We start from the raw sequence: 21217 nt of genomic DNA on the forward strand, positions 1-21217 counted from the left end.
ATTTTACTACTTAGTCTCACCCTCGTATAAGCTAGAGTCTCTGTTTTGTAATAATACTAACACTTACTGAGAATATGTGCAGAGTACTGTGCTAAATGCTTATAAATATTATTTCTTTTAATTACCAAACTGACCTCACAGGGAAAATATACTTATAAATGACCAGTGGAGGAGTTAGAATCCAGATCCATCAGACTACAGAGTTGGAGAGCTAAACTACAAGATTAGATTACCTCTCAACAGGGAATCTTATTGACACAGCCCAGCCCAAAGGATTATTTTCCTAGGGTCAGGTAATCATCATGACCTATAAAGTGTGTGTGTGTGTGTGTGTGTGTGTGTGTGCGCGTGCGCGCGCATGTGTGTAGACACTGAGGAGTGGGTTGTATTCCCCAAACAGATATTATTAGATGCTGTGTGGGGAGTTAATAACTAGTATATAGCAAAAACTTTGGCTTTCAGGAATTTAAGATTTTAGTATTTCAACACTCAGAGCATAGGACCCAACCATCTATGTGTGTATCGCAATCACTGCATTTGCCAAGCTATGTGATAAGTATGTCTTTGGGTATATCTGTCTTCCTTACAAGTCTGGAATGAGGATATAAACCTTAACCTATTCATCCTGTTGCCTCAGCAACTACAACTATCCCAGACACATAGAAAGCACAAAATAAGTGTTTAATTGAATAGATGACTATATGAAAGACTGTAATTAATATGGATGCCACAGTCTCCTGTAGAAAACAATCACTTAACTAGTTAATAGGTGAGCTCACCATTTAGCATTACGATCACATTATGAGTTAATTTTGAGATTTGAGACTATCACGAGTTTTACTGCTTTAAGATACAAAATATGAATATAGGTGTTATAAAAATATAGCTTAGCAAGTAATAATATGTAATTTTTCAGATATGTGTTATCTAAGAAACTGGAAATGTTTTTAAATAAAGGCAGTACCCGAGTAACACACTGCTCAGAAAGAAGATAACATTCTTGCTTGTGTTATTTTGTTATGATTTCATCGTATACTTTTCCAGGGAGCTAAATCTAGTTTCTGGGGCCTAAAGAATTACCTTCGAGATTTACAAACACTATAGAATATATTTTAGTTATTAAACATCAAAATTTATAGTTAATTTTTACACGGTGTACTGAGCCTGATGAAACTGAAAATTATGGTAGGCATGTTTTATTGCTACAACAAAGTTTGTCCTTAAGAATTTTATTTGTTTCACATTGAGTATTAACTTGAAATAGATAATAAAATTAATTTGTAAGAATCTTACTTAGAATATTTTCATACATAACATAAAGTAAAAATAATGTTATTTAAAATTAACATTCTCATATCCCTAGTAATTGCTATTTGTGATCATTACTATCATTATAATAAAATATTGTGATTTTTTTCATTTTCAGAGAATTTTCACTTATTAGTTCAGTGCATTTGCAACAAAATTCTTTGTTCTAAGACCTGCCTTCAAGAAAAAACTATTTTACTAGAGTCTAACCTACTTAGGAGATTTTATCAAAGCCTAACCAACCTGGGGGAAGGAATATACCCATCTCAGGTTCACTAAAAGACAATCATAGAACAGAACACTTCCCTTCCCCCATACTACACCACCATATCAATAAAGCTACTGAGTAGTAGTAACAAAGGATTACAGATAAAAGAACTACCTATTTAAGGTGTCTTTTTCCTTTCCTTTTCTTTTATTATTTATTTATTTATTTATTTATTTATTTATTTATTTATTAGCAAGGATAGGAGACAGACAGGGACAGACAGACAGGAAGGGAGAGAGATGAGAAGCATCAACTCGTTGTTGTGGCTCCTTAGTTGTTCATCAATTGCTTTCTCATATGTGACTTAACTGGGGGGCTCCAGCTGAGCCAGTGACCCATCACACAAGCCAGTGACCATGGGCTCAAGCCAACAAACTTTGGGCTCAAGCTGGCAACCATGGGGCCATGTCTATGATCCCACACTCAAGCCAGCGACCCTGCACTCAAGCTGGATGAGCCCGCGCTCAGGGTTTCAAACTGAGGTCCTCAGCACCCCAGGCCAATACTCTATCCACTGTGCCACTACCTGGTCAGTCTTGTTAAGGAGTCTGAGAAAACCTAAAAATAACAGGACAGTCAAAAAGATACTGGAGGAAAATTTAGCACTTGATATCATGGCAATAACTAACAGTTAACACAGGCTAACTCTTAGCCAGATAAACATAAAACCTGACACTAAAGACCTATATATCTGTTTCTTCTTCTTCTTTTTTTTAAAGAGAGAGAGAGAGAGATATAGGAAGGGAGAGAGATGAGAGGCATCAGGTCATAGTGTGTCACTTTAGTTATTCATTGATTGCTTCTCATACATGCCTTGACCAGGGGGCTCAAGCCTGAGACCTTTGGACTCAAGCCAAGGACCAGAGGAATATTTCAATAATCCCATACTCATTGCTGGAAACCCCATAGCTCAAGCTGATAAGCCTGCACTCAAGCCAGATGAGCCCACACTCAAGCTGGTAACCTCACCTTGGGGTTTCAAACCTGGGACCTCAGCATCCCAGGTCTATCCACTGTGCCACCACCAGTCAGGCTCAATTTCTTCTTAGCAGATACAGCAAGTTAATTTTCCAACAAAAAGTTACAAGATATGCTAAATAACAAATAAAGACAGAAGGGACAAAACCACCCCAGATTCAGACTCCTATACGGCAGAGACTTTGGAATTATCAGACTGGGAATTTAAAATAACTGTGATTAATATGCTAAGGAATCTAATAGGAAAAAAGTGTACAATATGCAAGAAAAGATGAGAAATGTAAGCAAAAATATAGAAATTCTATGAAAGAATCAAAAAAGTATATGCTAGAAACTAAAAATGCTATAACAGAAATAAAGAATGCCTTTGATGGGCTATCAATAGACTGAACATGACCAAGGAGAGAATCAATATCAAAATACCTGCTGGAGGGTTTATATCCAAAAATAAAAAGATCTATTAAAACTCAGCAATAAGAACACAACCCGATTACAACATGAGCAAAAGATGAACAGACAACTCATCAAAGATATACAGATGGCGAATAAGAATATGATGATCAACATTATGGATTAGCACATCATAACTTTAAACAGGATACTGCTACATGCCTATTAGAATAGCTACAATCTAAACCAGTTACAACTCCAAATATTGGGAAGGATATGAAGCAACTGGAACTTTCATTCATGGCTGATGAGAATGCAAAATGGCTCAGCTATTGTTATGAGCCAAATGTTTGTGTCTTCCCCAAATTTTTATGTGGTTTAGTTGAGGTCCTGAGGGTGGGGCCTCAATGATGGGAATACTGTGCTCATTGGAAGAGGAAGAGACACAAGAGCTTCCTCAGGCTATCTGCAAGCCAGGAAAGGGCTTTCACCAAGAACCGAATTTGCTGGCACTCTAATTTTAGACTTCTAGGGCTCCAGAACTGTGAAAAATAGTATCTGTTGGTTAAACCACCCAGTCTGATATTTTGTTATGGCAGCCCAAGCAGACTACGACAGCCACTTTGGAAGACGGTCTGGCAGTTTCTTACAAAGCTAGACATAGTCTTACCATACAACCCAGCAATCCCTCTCTTAGGTACTTACCCAAATGAGTGAAAACTTATGCCCATGAAAACCTGTACATAAATGTTTATAACAGCTTTAATCACAATTGCTAAAAACTGGAAGCAACCAAGATGCCCCTCACTAGGTGAATGGATACACAAACTGTGATACATCCATATAATTCAGTATTATTTAGCAATAAAAAGAAATATGCTATCAGCCACAAAAAGACATGGAGGAACTTTTTTTTTTTTTTTTTAAAGCAGGCAGTCAGGAAAGACTTCATAATGTATGATTTGATATTATATGACATTCTGGTAAATGTAAAATTATGGAGACAAAAAAACCAAAGATTAGTGATTGCCAGAGCTTGGGCTTAGGAGAAGGAGTTACTAGGGGTGAAAACAGGATTTCTAGTGCTGTGAGACTATATGATTATGTAATGATGAACACATGACATTATGCATTTGGCATAACCCTTAGGACTATATAACACAAAAACAGAACCCTAATGATAAACTACAGTCTTTAGTTAATAATGATGTATCTATATTGGTTCATCAATTTCAACAAATGTACCAAACCAATGCAAATGTTAATAAGAGAACTGGGCGATGGAAATGAGGGGAGGAGGATGAAGAGGAGGGAGCACATGGGAATACTATACTTTCTTTCTTTCTTCCTTTTTTTTTTAAAGAGAGACGGGGGGGGGGGGGGAGAAGTGGGACGCATCAACTCATAGTAGTTGTTTCCTGTATGTGCCTTGACTGGGTGAGCCCAAGGTTTCAAACTGGCAACCTCAGTGGTCCAGGTCGATGCTTTATCCACTGCGCCACCACAGGTCAGGCAGAACACTATACTTTCTTTTCTGGTTTTTTGGAAGTTTTTTTTTGGTGACACAGACAGAGAGAGAGAGACAAAGAGAGGACACACTGGGACAGATAGTCAGAAAGGGAGAGAGATGAGAAGCATCAATTCTTTGTTGCGGCTTCTTAGTCTCCTTAGTTTTTCATTGATTGCTTTCTCATATATGCCTTGATCGGAGGGGCTACAACAGAACGAGTGACCCCTTGCTCAAGCCAGTGACCCAGGGCTCAAGCCAGTGATCTTTAGGCTCAAACCAAAGACCATGGAATCATGTCTATGATCCCATGCTCAAGCCAGCGACCCTGGGCTCAAGCCAGTGATCTTTAGGCTCAAGCCAAAGACCATGGAATCATGTCTATGATCCCATGCTCAAACCAGCGACCCTGGGCTCAAGCCAGTGATCTTTAGGCTCAAGCCAAAGACCATGGAATCATGTCTATGATCCCATGCTCAAGCTAGCTACCCTGTGCTCAAGCCGGTGACCCTGCGCTCAAACTAGTGAGCCCGTGCTCAAGCCAGATGAGCCAGCACTCAAACCAGTGACCTTGGGGGCCCCAAACCCAGGTCTTCCAGGTCCCAGTCCGATGCTCTATCCACTGCACACCATTGCCTGGTCAGGCCAGAACACTATACTTCCTAATAAATTTTTCTGTAAACCTAAAAGTAATCTAAAAAATAATGTATATTAACTAAAAAAATACACACATTCAAAAAGACAAAGAATATACATACACACATATATTTAAGGTATTTTTCTTTGTTACATTTCTGGGTTTTTCTGCAATAGATGTTCATTGCTTTATAGTTTTAAGAAATTATTTTAGCATGGCCTGCGGTAGTACAGTGGATAGAACATCAACCTGGAATGCTGAGATCACCAGTTGGAAACTCTGGGCTTGCCTGGTCAAGGCACATATGACAAGCAATAAGCAACCAATAAGCAACAAAAGTGAAGCAACTATGAATTGATACTTCTTGCTCCCCTGTTCTTTCTTTCCTGTAAAATCAATAAAATCTTTCAAAAAATTATTTTAAAATAATTATGCCAAACAGAATGAATACATTAGGCATTAACAGAATGACAATATCATTCAGATGATGTTAAACACAGAAAATTGTGTGTTCATACACACCGTTGTCCAGTTAACACAATATGTAATCTTTCTTTTTCTTGTCATATATTAATTAAAAATCATGTTACCCATCCCCCAGGCTTGCTTTCTAGAGAGAATAAATGAGGATATTCTTTAAAAATTTTAAAAAGATATCACTGACACTGCTAAAATTTACTAATGATGGGAAAAGATAAGGTGTTTCCTTTTAATAAAGAAGCAGTTATGCCTGGAAAGGGTTCCAAAGAAACCTCTAACTAACAAAGGCTACTCTGATTTACAAATTAGAAACAGCAAAGGAGTTTCCTATTAAATCAAAGGCTTTTTTCAGTCCAACTGTAAGGCTACTTGGAGAAACAATTTAAATTCAATGAAGTATGAGTCACAAGTTACCTGATACCTCTCTCCCCTGAAAAGAAACTTATTCTACCTGAATGTATTTAATTTCTACTTCAGTGTAGGTATTTTCAAGTTAACAACTGTAAGAGTTTTCTGGTCAATACTGATATGAAGGCTATAATTTGATATAAGTGGAAGTGTAACTATTTCTAAGTCCTCTTTCTTTTATGGCATACAGATACATTATATTTGCCCTTATATATAAGTTTCTTACTTTTTGCTAATGGATGGAATTAAAAGAAGTCTAGGTGATATATCAAGTCTCTTTCCCTATTTATTGTGGTTAACAAAAGCAACTCAACAATATTAATACAATATTTATTGAAATGGCTCTCATGTAATAATATCTCATATCCATTAATAGATCTCAACCTTTCACTCAAGCCCACTAGGCCAGGGGTCCCCAAACTTTTTTCACAGGGGGCCAGTTCACTGTGCCTCAGACCGTTGGAGGGCCGGACTATAAAAAAAACTATGAACAAATCCCTATGCACACTGCACATATCTTATTTTAAAGTAAAGACAAAACTGAAATAAATACAATATTTAAAATAAAGAACAAGTAAATTTAAATCAACAAACTGACCAGTATTTCAATGGGAACTATGCTCCTCTCACTGACCACCAATGAAAGAGGTGCCCCTTCCAGAAGTGCAGCGGGGGCCGGATAAATGGCCTCAGGGGGCCGCATGCGGCCCGGGGGTCGTAGTTTGGGGACCCCTGCACTAGGCAGCTTGATTGGGTTCCAATACAATGTGTGTGCTTTCTTTCATTCCAGCATGACATAACACAGAGATTTATTTCATATTGAACTTTAAAAAAAAAAAGTATACAAGAACATGTGTCTTGAGCTAGATTTGAAATAGCATAAGTGAGCTTTATGTTAGAAAATGATAAGAAAACATTTAAAATTTTAATTGAAGAATGCCAGGCACCAGCGGCATAATAGGATGCAATTTTTAAAAATGCTAAGTAAAGCCAGCTGTTACAAAGGGCAAGCTTGCTATCGCTGCAGCTATTCACCACCATGCAACAAAACACAAAAGCTCTCTATTTCTTGGTGCGTTTTACCCACACAGTGGACTGTAGCCCCTGCCCATCATTTCTACACCCTGGGGTCAAGTTATCATAGCATAGCCATAAATCTATTCAAAGTAAAAACAAAGTGATTTTTTTTGCAAACTATTGTTTTAAATATCTTTTTTTAAATTTAATGATTTCAGAGAAAGAGACACTGATTTGTTGTTCTGCTTATTTATGCATTCATTGGTTGATTTTTGCATGTGCCCTGACTGGGGATTGAACTGCAACCTTGGTATAGCGAGACAATGCTCTAATCAACTAATCTACCTGGTTAGGGGTAAATTACCTACAATTACATCTCTTTTAGTTAATTTAGGAGAGAGTTGACTGCATTGTTCTTACTATTCTATATAATGGCCACTGAAAGAAAGTGAATTCTTCCCTTTACTGCTGCTAGGGAAAAATGTGTCCAAATCTCTTTTTTTGAATTGGGATACTGGCGGCAGGTTGCAAAAATGTGTTGTCTCACATTCCAATGACAAAAGAGATTGTGAAATAACAAATAAGGAAATAAAAGATTCAGACCTTTTACTTTCTCATTTCTGATAGCCCCCAACCTAAATATAGAGAAGAGAAACCTTGGTACATTGGTATGATGCTCTAACCAACTGACCTACCAGCCAGAGCTCTTTCCCTGTTATTTTTAAAGAATGACGTGGTTAGATAGAGGGTTCAAGATATTATATTTAGACATAATACAAAGACTGCATTCAAATCTTCCCCATGTGATTCTTTCCTCCACCCTTTTTCTTTAATCTGTTCATCATACCCGAAAGACCCAGGCAATTCAATTCCATGAGACAGAACTGCAAACTGGTATTTATGAAATGCTATGGCAAACACATTAATTTACACAAATGTTTTCTTACATATCTGTGGCCAATCTGTTTTTACTCAATTACAAAGGTAATTCCATTACTAAAATAACGAGTAGTATGTATAAATATTCAAGTGCATAGTACAGTGATGAGAGTAAAACACATTTTAGTTGTTTGTTAAACAATTGAAAATGCATCAAATATACATTTTTATACAAAATCATAGTTATTTCATATAAAATCACAGAAACTAAAATTATTATTTATTATTAATGTGTATTTCTTTTCAGGTTAAGAAAAATGTCAAGAAAAGATTTCATTTAATCAAATTAGAAACATGTAATTTAAATTATATATCCACAGCAGAGCAAGAAATAGTGATTTACCCTTATATACACTTAGTTCAATAATAAAATATTAGAATAATATTTTTAAAAAGTAGCTAAAAGCTTTTATCAGATTTTTAAAACTGTCATGAATACAGACATAACATTTATTATTCATACAATGGATGCTAGCCTGAACAAACTGCCAAATTAGGGGATCTTCATGCCTCCCCTACCTGTATGCTTGGTGTTCAGAGTATTATTCAACTGACTTGAGAAACGTATCCTTTTCTTTCTTTGAGAAAAATTCTTTCATGTCCTACCTTTTGATTAATTATTTAACTGTCACATTCTAAATTATCTTAGCAGAAATGTACCTCCCAATGTAATTTAATACTTTTCTATGTACTTAATTTAAAAGTATAAATCTTTCTGGGTAACATTCATTGCTTATATCCTTCCAATAAAGGATTGAGTAATAATAACCATGCAATTCTATATTAACTTGATATTCTTCAAAAGCATCGTTGTATTTATTTACTGTTTTCCCCCAATCACTGCTAATGTGTTATAAAATTACATGTTAAATTCATGTTTAAGAAAGCCTATCATAAAGGTTGCAATTACTCTGAATGTAAACATTGGTTTACAATTTCACCTACTCTATGACAGTAAATAATGCATACAAAAAACAAGGTTTGTTTTATCTAAAGCACTATCATTTTCATATTTTTACAACTAAAAAAAAAACTTGCACCTAAACACCCTCTATCAAATGTTTTGGAGTCCACTGAGAAATGCATACTAAATCAGCTATCAGACTGGTTTTTTAGTCCCTCTCTGCTTAAGGATCACTGAGAGGCAGATGGCTTAATGATCTCTTCACATAATTTAGGAAACCAGAGTCAGAAGTAAAAATAATGTCCAGGCCCTGGCCAGTTGGCTCAGCGGTACAGCATCAGCCTGGCGTGCGGGGGACCCGGGTTCGATTCCTGGCCAGGGCACATAGGAGAGGCGCCCATTTGCTTCTCCAACCCCCCCCCCCCCCTTCCTCTCTGTCTCTCTTCCCCTCCCGCAGTCAAGGCTCCATTGGAGCAAAGATGGCTCGGGCGCTGGAGATGGCTCCTTGGCCTCTGCCCCAGGCGCTAGAGTGGCTCTGGTTGCGGCAGAGCGACGCCCCGGAGGGGCAGAGCATCGCCCCCTGGTGGGCAGAGCTTCGCCCCTGGTGGGCGTGCCGGGTGGATCCCGGTCCGGCGCATGCCGGAGTCTGTCTGACTGTCTCTCCCCGTTTCCAGCTTCAGAAAAATACAAAATAAAAGGAAAAAAAAATAATGTCCAGGAGTTCTGATACTTTAATACGTAAGATACGACAGGCACCTACGCACTTTTATCATCATCCATCAACTACTCCAAGTGTGCAGAATTCTATATCTAAAATAAAGAGTAGCATGTATAAATAGATAGTCAAGTGCATAGTAGTTATTAGAGTAAAACACATAATCAAGTAAAACACTCGATTTCTGGTCTTTTTACAACTTTTCCAAGACCAGTTCAAATGACATTTCTTCTCAGTTTTCTGGCTGGAATGACTGTACCTCCCAATCCTTTGGGGTTCTTGTTTCAGTCTTTATAACACTGCTAACCACATATTGCCTCATGAGATAGAATGTTTAAGTGATTGTGTTAATTTCCTATTTAGATTGGGAGCTTATTAATTTGAGGAAAACAGATTTTTAAGAATATTATTCATAAATTTACAATGGCTGAAACTATGTATGTCCAGTAATTATTATTTTAGAGTGGAGTCAGCAAACTTGTTTTGTAAAAAGCCATATAGCAAATATTTTAGGCTTTGAGGGATATGCGGTCTCTGTTGCAACTATTCAATTCTACCACTGTAGTATGAAAGTAGCCATAGACAGTAAGTTAACAAATGGACATGGGTGTGTGTTCCAGTAAAACTTCATTTATAAAAATAGGTGGTAGGCTGAGTTTCACTGAGAACCACAGTTTGGCAGCTATTTTGTTAGAGCATATGATTTTACTGTCAGAGAGATCTTTGTAGCTTTACCATACATCACCACCTCCCAGGTCATAATATGGGCAGTAAAAACATCTTTTAACATATAGTATAATGGGAAAAAGTTTGATAAGCACTGCCCTAGGGAAACTAACACGCATGAGCATGGTGACATGCACAAAAATATTCATTATATCACTGTTTATAATGGTAAAAACTTGAAATAATTTAAATGTCCATTAATGAAGGAATACATAAATCATAGCACAAATATACAATAAAATACAAGTGAATGAACTAAATATCCACTTATTAACACATCTATAATACAAATGGGTACCTCTAAGATGGTCATTCATAGCAAGCATTAAGATCATTTTTCCTCTGAAATAGAGATACCACATCACTTTAAAAATGTTGGTATCATATTCTTAAAAGGCTATCTATCTAACCCTCTGATCTCAATCCAGGTACTAAAGACCATAGACATTTCCCAAGGATACAGAGAGATTGCTCTATAGATTCTAAAAGCTCAATTTGGTGACCCCATGGTTGGTACTGGATATAACATAGAAAGAAGGGGCAGAGAGGGTAGTGTATACTTTGCTAATCCTATTGTTCAATATTCTGAACCACATGGATCAAGATTGGCCAGAGGTAGCAGCAGAAGCAGCTACTAACCCAGCCTATTCCCCAATTCCTGTGCTATTGTCAAATTTCAGTGGACACAGCAATAAGGGAAGTGACAGCAGAAAAAGGAAAATACTGTGATCTACCCTTTTATCAACTTCTCTTTCCACCATGCCTTAGCAAATCCCATTTGTGTATTCTAGGCTAGTTTATACCTAGCACAACCTAGACATACTACACTCTTCCAGAATAAAAACAGGTTAAAATATACTTAATAGCAAAAAACTAGAGAGGAGAGGAGCAAGCCACAATGCTATATTTTGGGTTGCTTACCTAAGCATAATCTCTTCTGCTCTAGCACATGTAGTTCTACTGAGTGAACACACAGGTACCAGAGGAATGGTCAGAGGACCTCACTTGTATGTATTTCTAATATTCAGATCCTTAGTGTTTGCTCAAAATCACTGTTAGTGTTTTGAAAAAACTTCTTCACTGAAGCCTATTCTTCACTTTTAGGCAAGTTACTTGATTAACATATTGTATATGTTCATATTCTTAAGCATTAATTCTGACACAGTTCCCATGGAATAGAACTTCACAGAAATTTATTCTTGTTTCTCCTAGTAGTATGCACATATTAAACATTAAACATGCTCCAAGACAGCATGTTTTATTCCAAGTCCCCTTCTTTCAGCTCCAAATTGTCATCCTGTCAGTGTGGAGGGCTAAAAATTAACTGAAGACTGACTGCTTGGTCAGGAGGGTGCTCCCACAGGGGTCAGAGATAGCTCATGTTAAGATGGCAACCCAAACTAGGGAACTGGTCAAGTTTCCTTGACAGGAACATATTTGTGGTGCCTCATCAGTCTAGACATTGGGATTTTACTGGATAACCTAAATAAAATCCAAGAGAAATGGGGAATTATCCTCCTGTGGACCAAGAAAGCTGGGGAGCTAAAACTGGCTCTCCGTGGGAGGATGAGCAGGGGGGATGGTTACCTTCACTTGGCTCCTCTATCATCATTTACCTCTTCTCTTTTCATTTACATTTCTGAATAAATTTCACAAAAAAGCCATCAGGTACTTCCAACTTTCATTAATGTTGGTTGTAAAGTTTCTCAAGAGAAGTCTGGCTGAAATCCCATGACTTAATTATGTTTTTATTGTTATTTTGCTCTGTTCCCATAAAATTAAAGTGGTAATAGAAACATAAAGGTGATTCAGAATATATAAAGCACTGTGAAGTAAATTATCACTTTGAATCCTCATAATAACTCTGTATGGTATATAGACAAGATATTAAGAAAGGTCGTGGACACAAGCTAAAGTCACACAGTTAATAACTTCTAATTCCACCTCAACAACATTGATCTGTCCTTCCAGACTGTGCTTTTCCTCATTCTTTCAAGGTCCAGCTTAGGCTCCCAATAACTCCTTTAACTCCAGAAACAGTTTCTCTATCCTCGGATGACCCACCGGCCTTTACATTTCTCTTAAGACACTTCATTTAACATAGCCCATCTTTGTTATGCATACAGATCTTAATGTACCCTCAATGAAAGTTCCTAAAGGACAAGGTCTGGGTCTAATTTATCTTTATATCTTCCATAGTATCAAGAAACACTCAAATTTTTACTTGATGACTAGTACACTTCCTTATATATGTGGGTGACCCATTTCTTAGAAACTTTATAATAATAAAACATTATAAATATAAAATGTGCCCATTAAAATATACAGTATTTGTTTAGTAGCTGTACTTTAAAAAAATAAAGTTAGACATTAGACTTCTAAACCTTAATTAAAATAATCTTAATTGTAATACTATATCTTTTGGAAAAATCAACTTGCCTTATAATATTCCATTTACAACATCCTGCTTCCAGGGAATACAACCTGCATTGTTTAAGCTTCTCATATTATGTTGGTAGACTGAACTTTAACTGAGCAAAAGGAGCACCTCTTCAGGAAAAGGTGGGAAACTGAGCTCTAATCCTTTTCAATATTGCCAGGTGTGTTTTTATTCCTTAAATTCTGGGAAGCAAAACAGGAGAAAGAATCCTCATTCCTAAACTAACACGTAGGAATGTTCATAATTCTGTAATTTGCTCTGAACTTCTCCTAATGGAAAGAAAAATGTGTGAAAAGGAAAGTCTATTTTAAATGTTACATATATATAAAATGTATATTATACTGTCAGCAAATGTATAAACCTTTATTGAGTTTTTTTACTGAGCAACACTCTTTTGGAGGGACAAAAAGAATATATACAATTCTACTAAAGCTCATGGACTATTACTGTTTCTTATTAAGGAATTAGCCTATAATTTACATATTCCTGAGGAAGAGAGATAAGAAGGTCCTGGTCAGCTGGCTAAGGGATTGAGTGTCAGCCTGGTGTGTGGATGTCCCAAGTTCAATTCCCAGTCAGGGCACACAGAAGTGACCATCTGCTTCTCTACCACACCCCTTCCACCTTCACTCTCTCTCTCTTCTCCTCCTGAAGCCACGGCTTGAATGGTTTGAACAAGTTGGCCTGGGGCACTGAGGATGGCCCCATGGCCTCACCTTAGGTGCTAAGATAGCTTGGTTGCCAAGCAATGGAGCAGCGACCCCAGATGGGCATAGCATTGCCCTGTAGGGGCCTTGTCAGGTGAGTCACTGTTGGGGAACATACGGGAGTCTGTCTCACCTCTCTGCTTCCCACCTCTCACCAAATAAAGAAAGAGAGAGAGAGAGAGAGAGAGATAAAAATTTAAGATTTATATTATAACCAGATCTCTGGCATAAAAAACTAATCAAAGAGGCATTCTTAATTTTCTTTAGCTTTCCAACAATTATCTTATTTGTAGAATCATTTGTAGAATTTAAATGCAACCTATGTGCTGTAAACAAATAAAACTTACAAAATGCTACTGAATGATCACCTTCTTTCTTTTACATACTTTGATGCTTAAATCAAAAGTCAAATGTGACTGCCTGACCAGGTGGTGACGCAGTGGACAGAGTGTCAGACTGGGATGCAGAGGACCCAGGTTCGAAACCCTGAGGTCGCCAGCTTGAGTGTGGGATCATCCAGCTTGAGCACAGGGTCATTGGCTTGAGCATGGGATCACAGACATGGCCCCATGGTCGTTGGCTTCAGTCCAAAGGTCGCTGGCTTGAGCAAGGGGTCACTCAGTCAAGACACATATGAGAAAGCAGTCAATGAACAACTAACGTGCTGCAATGAAGAACTGATGCTTCTCCTCTCTCTCCCTTCCTGTCTGTCTGTCTGTCTCTGTCTCTTTCTCTGTGAGAAAAAAAGTCAAATATGACTGAGTCTCAAAGACTTACATAGGTGTGCCTCAGGAAAACAGAAATATCCAAACATTTAAAGAAGGGAGGGAAGAAACTAGTGATGAATCAAGAGACTATTAGCCTATACTAGAAAAAAGATTTTTTACTTTATGAAAGTATTTCCTTTGGGAATCATTTACATAGCACCACTAAAATATTTAAAACATGACTTGATATATAATTCAATTTGTAGCAACTCTTTAAGAAACTCACTTGTAACATCAAAGGCATTATCAGTATTTACAAAAACACCCATCTTTTCTGAGATGGGTATCAAGGCTTTGTGGCCCAGACATCCCATAGAAATAAGAGCACCTGAATTCTATTTCTAGCTCTAGCAACCCTAGATCGGTTCTAAACAGACTAAAGGGATTTTTGAAAACTTTTCAAATGAAATTGTTTCTACTCCACAGTGACTTTGATAATAATTATGTGTTCTTACTTCCTGAATCATACCTCTTTTAATCTCTAAACTCATCTTGCCAAAACCTTGTCTAAAAAGGGCAAAATATCAATTTTTTGCTCCATAAGATGCACCTGACCATAAGACACACCTAGGGTTTTAAGGAGCAAAATAAGAAAAAAAATATTCTGAACCAAATGGTGTGTTAAAATATTTAATAAAATACTGTATTTTTCACTCAAGATGCATGAGCAACTTCCCCTCCTCTTTTGGGGGGGGGGGAAGTGCGTCTTATGGAGCAAAAAAATACGGTATATTGCTAAACAGATTCATTCTTAGCAAGAGATTTTTTTTTTTAATTCACAATTTAGTAAAAGTGCCTCACATAGCTTGCAGGGTAATAGTTTGAGATTTAGACTGGGATACAGGAGAGGTGGGTTTTATGTGTTTCTTTTATTGCCTTTCTTGTGCTCTAGTCAAGTGGCTAACATTGTGTAAATAATGCAGAAGATATAGGCTCTGTGGCCATCTGGAAGCTCCCTCAAGATAAAATAAACAGCTAAAAATGGAATAGAATATTGTTTCTTAAGTTTGGAACCAAACATAGACAGACAATGAAACTAAGCCGTATGTAAAAATCATCTTAATACCTTTTATGCCTGTTACTCATTTTCCCTTGTGATTAGAGACCTATAAAAGTGGATAGGGAGATATTGTGTATAATGAGCTTTTTAAAATTTTTATTTTTTTATTTTACTTTATTTTTTTTAAGTGAGAGGAGGGTACACAGTGAGACAGACTCCAGCATGTGCCCCACCCAGGGCCTATCTGGGGCCAACACTTGAATTAACTGAGTTATTTTTAGCACCTGAGACTGATGTGTTCAGACCAACCGAGCTATCCTCAGCACTTGGGGCCTCTGCTTGAACCCACTGAGCCACTGGCTGCAGGAGGGGAAGAGGGGGAGAGGGGGAAGAGGGAGGGGGAAAGAAGAAGATGATTGCTTCTCTTGATTTCTGACTAGGAATTGAACCCTGGATGTCTATACACTGGGCTGATGCTCTATCCACTGAACCAACTGGCCAGGGCTCATGAGCTATTTTTTAAAAGCAAAATTGGGGTTCAGAAGCCATATTTGCTGAAAATGTGAAAGCTAAAAACAAGAGAACTGAGATCATATATGGTAAAATTCATATTCCAGTATCCTTTCCTCTTCTCTCATGTTACCCAAACAGAAAATCAGGATGTTTTATCAGCATAAAAAATCTAAAATAGTATATGTATTTATTTATTTCAAGTTTCTATCAACTGATCACCAAAGGTTGGAAATATTACTGTAAAAATACTACATAGAAGCATATCCATAGCCTATCCTAATTAGTATATTACGCCTCTATCTATCTATCTATCTATCTATCTATCTATCTATCTATCTATCTATCTACCTACCTACAATGCAATATTATTCAACCATGAGAAAAAAAGGAAATCCTGTGACAACACATACAGCCCTTGAGGGCATTATGCTAAGTGAAATATATCAGAAGAAAAAGACTATTACTGTGTGATTTCACTTATATGTGGAAGCTAAAAAAATGAACTCAAAGAAACAGAGAACAGTTTGGTGGCTGGCAGAGACAGGGAGGGGCAGGGAGTGGGGGAAAGGGTATTGGTCTAAAGATACAAACTTCAGTTAAAGAGAAGTCCTGGGGATGTAATGTACAGCATGGTGACTAGTTAACAACACTGTATTGTAATTTAAAGTTGCTAAGAGAGCAAACTTTAAAAATTCTCATCATAAGAAAAAATTTGTAACAATGTGAAGTGATGGATTTAGCTAAATTAAATGTGTAATCTTTTCACATAATACACATATATCAAGTCATTATGTTTTATATCTTAAACTAATACAATGTTATATGTCAATTACATCTCAATAAAACTGGAAAGAAATGTAATAAACTGAGTTAAAACACTGAATTATCTTCCTATTCTCTCTATATAAAAAGATAATGAAAAAATTATTGCCATATAGAGAGATTATCCAAATTTTAAAATGCAGAAAAAATAACATTAGAGAAGTGTTTTAGGCAGTTAATTAATAAAAATATCATGTTGCTTTTTTCTAGATTTTCTAAGTTTGTCAGCTTTTAAAAATTTATCAAGAGTGAATTCTAAAAAATAATAAAAATAAAATTTTTAATTTTTTAAAAAGTTTAATGGTTCCTAAATAACACCAAGAGCCAGTTAGCTGAAAGCAATTTGACTTTTTAACTCTGCCCACTCTCAGAAGCAAAAACAAAAAGCACTGACTGTGGAATTAAACTTGCTGATTTTAGGGAGGACTAAGTCACACACCACTGAAAAATCCTAAGTGACACATATTTTCAAAACAAAAGATTAGTTAGTCCCTCAATATTCAAACTGTACTATAAACTACCTGCAGTTACCCCAATGACTCTATATTCTCTTGTCTCTCTTTTCACATGTGTCTACTGACAAAAAATTCTTCTACCATATCTCTACCTAGCTAACTCTTATTCATACTTTGGGTCTTAGCTTAAAAATCACTTCCTCCAGGAGAATCACTGATACGTGTTAGATATGTGCTTTGGAGTACTATCAACTTACCCACATCACAATACATATGTTAAAAAAAATTATTGAATTTACTGGGGTGACATTGGTTAATAAAATTATATAGATTTCAGGTATACAATTCCATAATGCATCATTTGTACATTGTGTTCATTCAGCTGACTGAACAAGAACTGTGCCTTTTTTTTTTTTTTAGCAAGAGAGAGACAGAAAAAGACAAAGACAGACAGACAGACAGGAAGGGTGAGAGATAAGAAATATCAACTCTTAGTACTTTAGTTGTTCATTGATTGCTTCTCATATGTGCCTTGACTGGGGGGCTAAAGCTGTGCCAGTGACCCCTTGCTCAAGCCAGTGGCTTTCAGGCTCAAGCCAGTGACCATGGGTCATGTCTATGATCCCACGCTCAAGTCAGTGACCCCGCAGTCAAGCCGGATGAGCCTGTGCTCAAGCTGGCAACCTTGGGGTTTTGAACCTGGGTCCTCAGTGGCCCAGGTCAGCACTCTATCCACTGTGTCACCACCTAGTCAGGCTGTGACCATCCTTTTCATGTAGCCCAGCATGGTACCCAGCATATACCAAGTTCTTTTCTTAAATTACTATTTTAAGGCTTCCTTCATATAAGGATACCAAATTGAACTCTTTGACCAAAAGCTTTTTGAAACTTGGTATGGCAATCTACTTAATGGCAATCTACCTAAACATGTACTTAAATTAGGCACCTCAAGGGCATTAAATTTTATCACATTTACAAACACTGTTTCTTGTCATTATTTTCATTTAAAGAAAGTCAATTTCACTTAAAAGAAGGTTTATCAATTAGAGTTACTAAATTAAGCAGTTCAGTTCAATTTATTACCTATTTATTGAGACAGTAGGAAAAAGGCAAGAAGGAAACACAAAATAGCCCAAGTGGTGTGACTGCTAATCTGAATAAATGCTCAATTTTTAGAATTAAAAAAATGTAGAAAATTAAGTTTAAATGGTTGAGGTTCTCTATTGCTAAATCATTAATTCAGATGTGTTTATATCAATTATAAAAGCATTTTGGTTTTTTTTGTTGTTGTTGTTGTTTTTATTGTATTATTATTTTTTTAATAAAAGCATTTTAGAAGCCGGTCTTCATATATAGCCTACAACAGTCAATATACTTTAAACAAGTCGGTAATAGTTAAAAGACACTTCAAACCATTAAATACTAAGATTTTCTTTCTGAATTACCATAAGAAATATACTTGGAAGATTCAGGTCTATTACACGTAGTTAGTTCAGGTTTAGGAAATGTCTTGTGATACAGAAAATTAAATTGACCATTTTATCAGCAACTTTAGAATACATGTCAATAGATAATGGGAAAGATTATTATAATTTTTAACTGGAAGCATAATTTTTAATATTTTTGCTTCACTTAACCAAATTACTACACAGGATATGGTTTCACATACATAAAATAATGAAGAAGGAAAATAGAACTCAACCTACAACAAGGCATGATTTAACTACTGAAATGATTAGATATGTATACCAATTCCTGCCCTGGTGACAGATTGGAACAGAAATCACTAAATTCCACCTGCAGGCACATCATGTCAAGTGTGTATGAACAATAATAATTTCATGACAGTCATGCCAAGGGATATATCCCAATATTCTTTGTACAACTCAGAACAATTAAAAGATGCAGTTGATTTATGGCTAATTAAAAGATTAATGTCATAGAGTTTATTAAATTTCATTCTTTGTTTTCTAAATCCAGAATAGGTTAGTGTCTCCAAAAGGCACATACACAAATAATGTAAATAAACAAAAACAGAAGTAGAGGGCAACTATACTTTGCTATGCTCAAACATAAATCTCTTCTTTTGAATACAAGATTAGCATCTAAATTATTTTAGTTATGATGAGTACTGCAAGCATATTGAAAATAATCAGTTGTTTAATTAAATGTGTCCAAAAGGTACAGTTTAATTGATTAGCCTGAAAAAAATATATGATTTTATACAATACCTGTAAGTAATAAAGGAAAGATCTACTTAATTAAAATTATAATTCTGTACTACCATGATAAAATAACTTCTTTAATCAGGGACTGTAAATGACTAAGAAGAAAATATCACTGACAACTTTTAAGTACTGGAAATTATATGCAGGTTTGGAAAAGGTTTGCAGGATGGGGGGAGCAAAAGGGTAGAGATATTGCAATCAGTCATTTTATTTAGTTCCTAGACATTGAGGAGTTGTATGCCTCTAATTATTATTCTGCTAGGTAAGGCATTTGGCATGTGTTTACTGGGAAACACTTAAAATGGAGAAGTGAATGTACTAACAATAGTTGTTATTTATAAGCTATATAAATTACTAAAGGATGATTTCTAGCATCTGTTTAATTATAACATTAAGAAATTCTGAATGTTTCAAATTCAAGCCATTTTAATTCATACCCTCTACATAGAAAATATCTAAGGATTAAAAGTCAAACAAACCAAATAACTAGCTGTAGTATATAAGCAGGGCCAAATTATATACTAAATCTGTTAAATCCAGTGAGGCCAACTTTACACTTTTCTATTAACTGACTACCATCCAAAAAGTTGCCTCTCCCTAGAAAGAAGACTCCATGAGAACCTCATGCTACTCTGGCTATAATGAAAGAAGCTTAAAAGTGAACTAAGCCCACAAAATGAAAAAGCCTCAGTGAGCCTGACAAGTTGCTTTTCCTGTATCTTTCTAATCTTAATACCTAACCCGTTTGCACCAGCTGCAAGCTACAAAGCAGACCAAGAAAAGATGTAACCCCAAAACTAAAGCTCAGCTAGGTTCTATTAAAAGGTTCACTTTAAAATTTGAAGTAAGTTACAAAGAAAAACATATGTTGATATATAGAATAAGGCTACTAAAATCATCCTAATGAAGACAAAACTCACATCACAAAATAATTCTTTAAATCCATATAGGACCATTTAAAGCATTTTATAGAAAATATCCAATCAGCTTTCCTGACCATTTCTGTGAAGCGTCAGGTATTACATGATATTTTCCAATGAAGACAAAAAATAAACAAACAAAAAAACAAAGGCACTAAAGTTACTCACTTTGTCAGTGACATAGCTCCTATTGCACATCTAGTATTTCAACTTGTGAAAAAAAGTGGCCAGCTCCATGAGATATTACATTAACTGAAATGCCTCAGCCTTTTGAAAAAAGTTTGACTCCCCACAAGATGTGAGTACAGAGACAGTCTACTGTCTTGCTTAAAATTTTACCTAGTAACTTAATTTCAGTATTTTCTGAACTGTAGGAACTCAATGTGTATCTACGTAATGAATAAAGGATATTAATGACAGCTAACAATTACTAGAGCTCATATATCAGGTACTGTGCTAAGTGCATTACATATATTGTTTCATTTAATCCTATCAACAACTCAGAGGTAAGGGAATTTTTACTTCTCATTTTACTGATGAGGAAACGAAAGCCTGAGGAAACTAAGGCCTAGGTTAAGTAGTTTCCCCAAGATTACAAAATGGTAAGCCCCCATTTTTAACAAAGGTAGTCCAATCTTAGATCTCGTTTAAAGATCACTGTAGAAAGAATAATAGAGCTGTAATAAGAAACACTCTAGCCTGACCAGACGGTAGCTCATTGGATAGAGCATTAGACTGGGATGCAGAGGACCTGGGTTCGAGACCCCGAGGTCACCAGATTGAGCGCAGGCTCATCTGGTTTGAGCAGATCTCACCAGCTTGAGCTCAAGGTCGGTGACTTGAGCAAGGGGTTACTCGGTCTGCTGAAGGCCCGCGGTCAAGGCACATATGAGAAAGCAATCAATGAACAACTAAGGTGTTGCAACGCGCAATGAAAAACTAATGATTGATGCTTCTCATCTCTCCGTTCCTGTCTGTCTGTCCCTGTCTATCCCTCTCTCTCTCTGAAAAAAAAAAAAAAAAAAGAAACACTCTATATTTTCTATCCCCTCTACCACCAGATCTTAGGGGAGAAGGAAAATTTCTTG

General features: G+C 36.4%; 1 protein-coding gene across 4 annotated transcripts in view; it reads right to left on the reverse strand.

The window, feature by feature from the left end:
* The window catches only part of FUT8 (fucosyltransferase 8), a 251441-nt gene that overhangs the window by 36085 nt on the left and 194139 nt on the right, over nt 1–21217 (reverse strand). The gene's annotated exons all lie outside the window — the stretch shown is intronic.

This window comes from Saccopteryx bilineata, chromosome 4 (assembly GCF_036850765.1).
Source record: "Saccopteryx bilineata isolate mSacBil1 chromosome 4, mSacBil1_pri_phased_curated, whole genome shotgun sequence".
Taxonomy (NCBI): Eukaryota; Metazoa; Chordata; class Mammalia; order Chiroptera; family Emballonuridae; genus Saccopteryx; species Saccopteryx bilineata.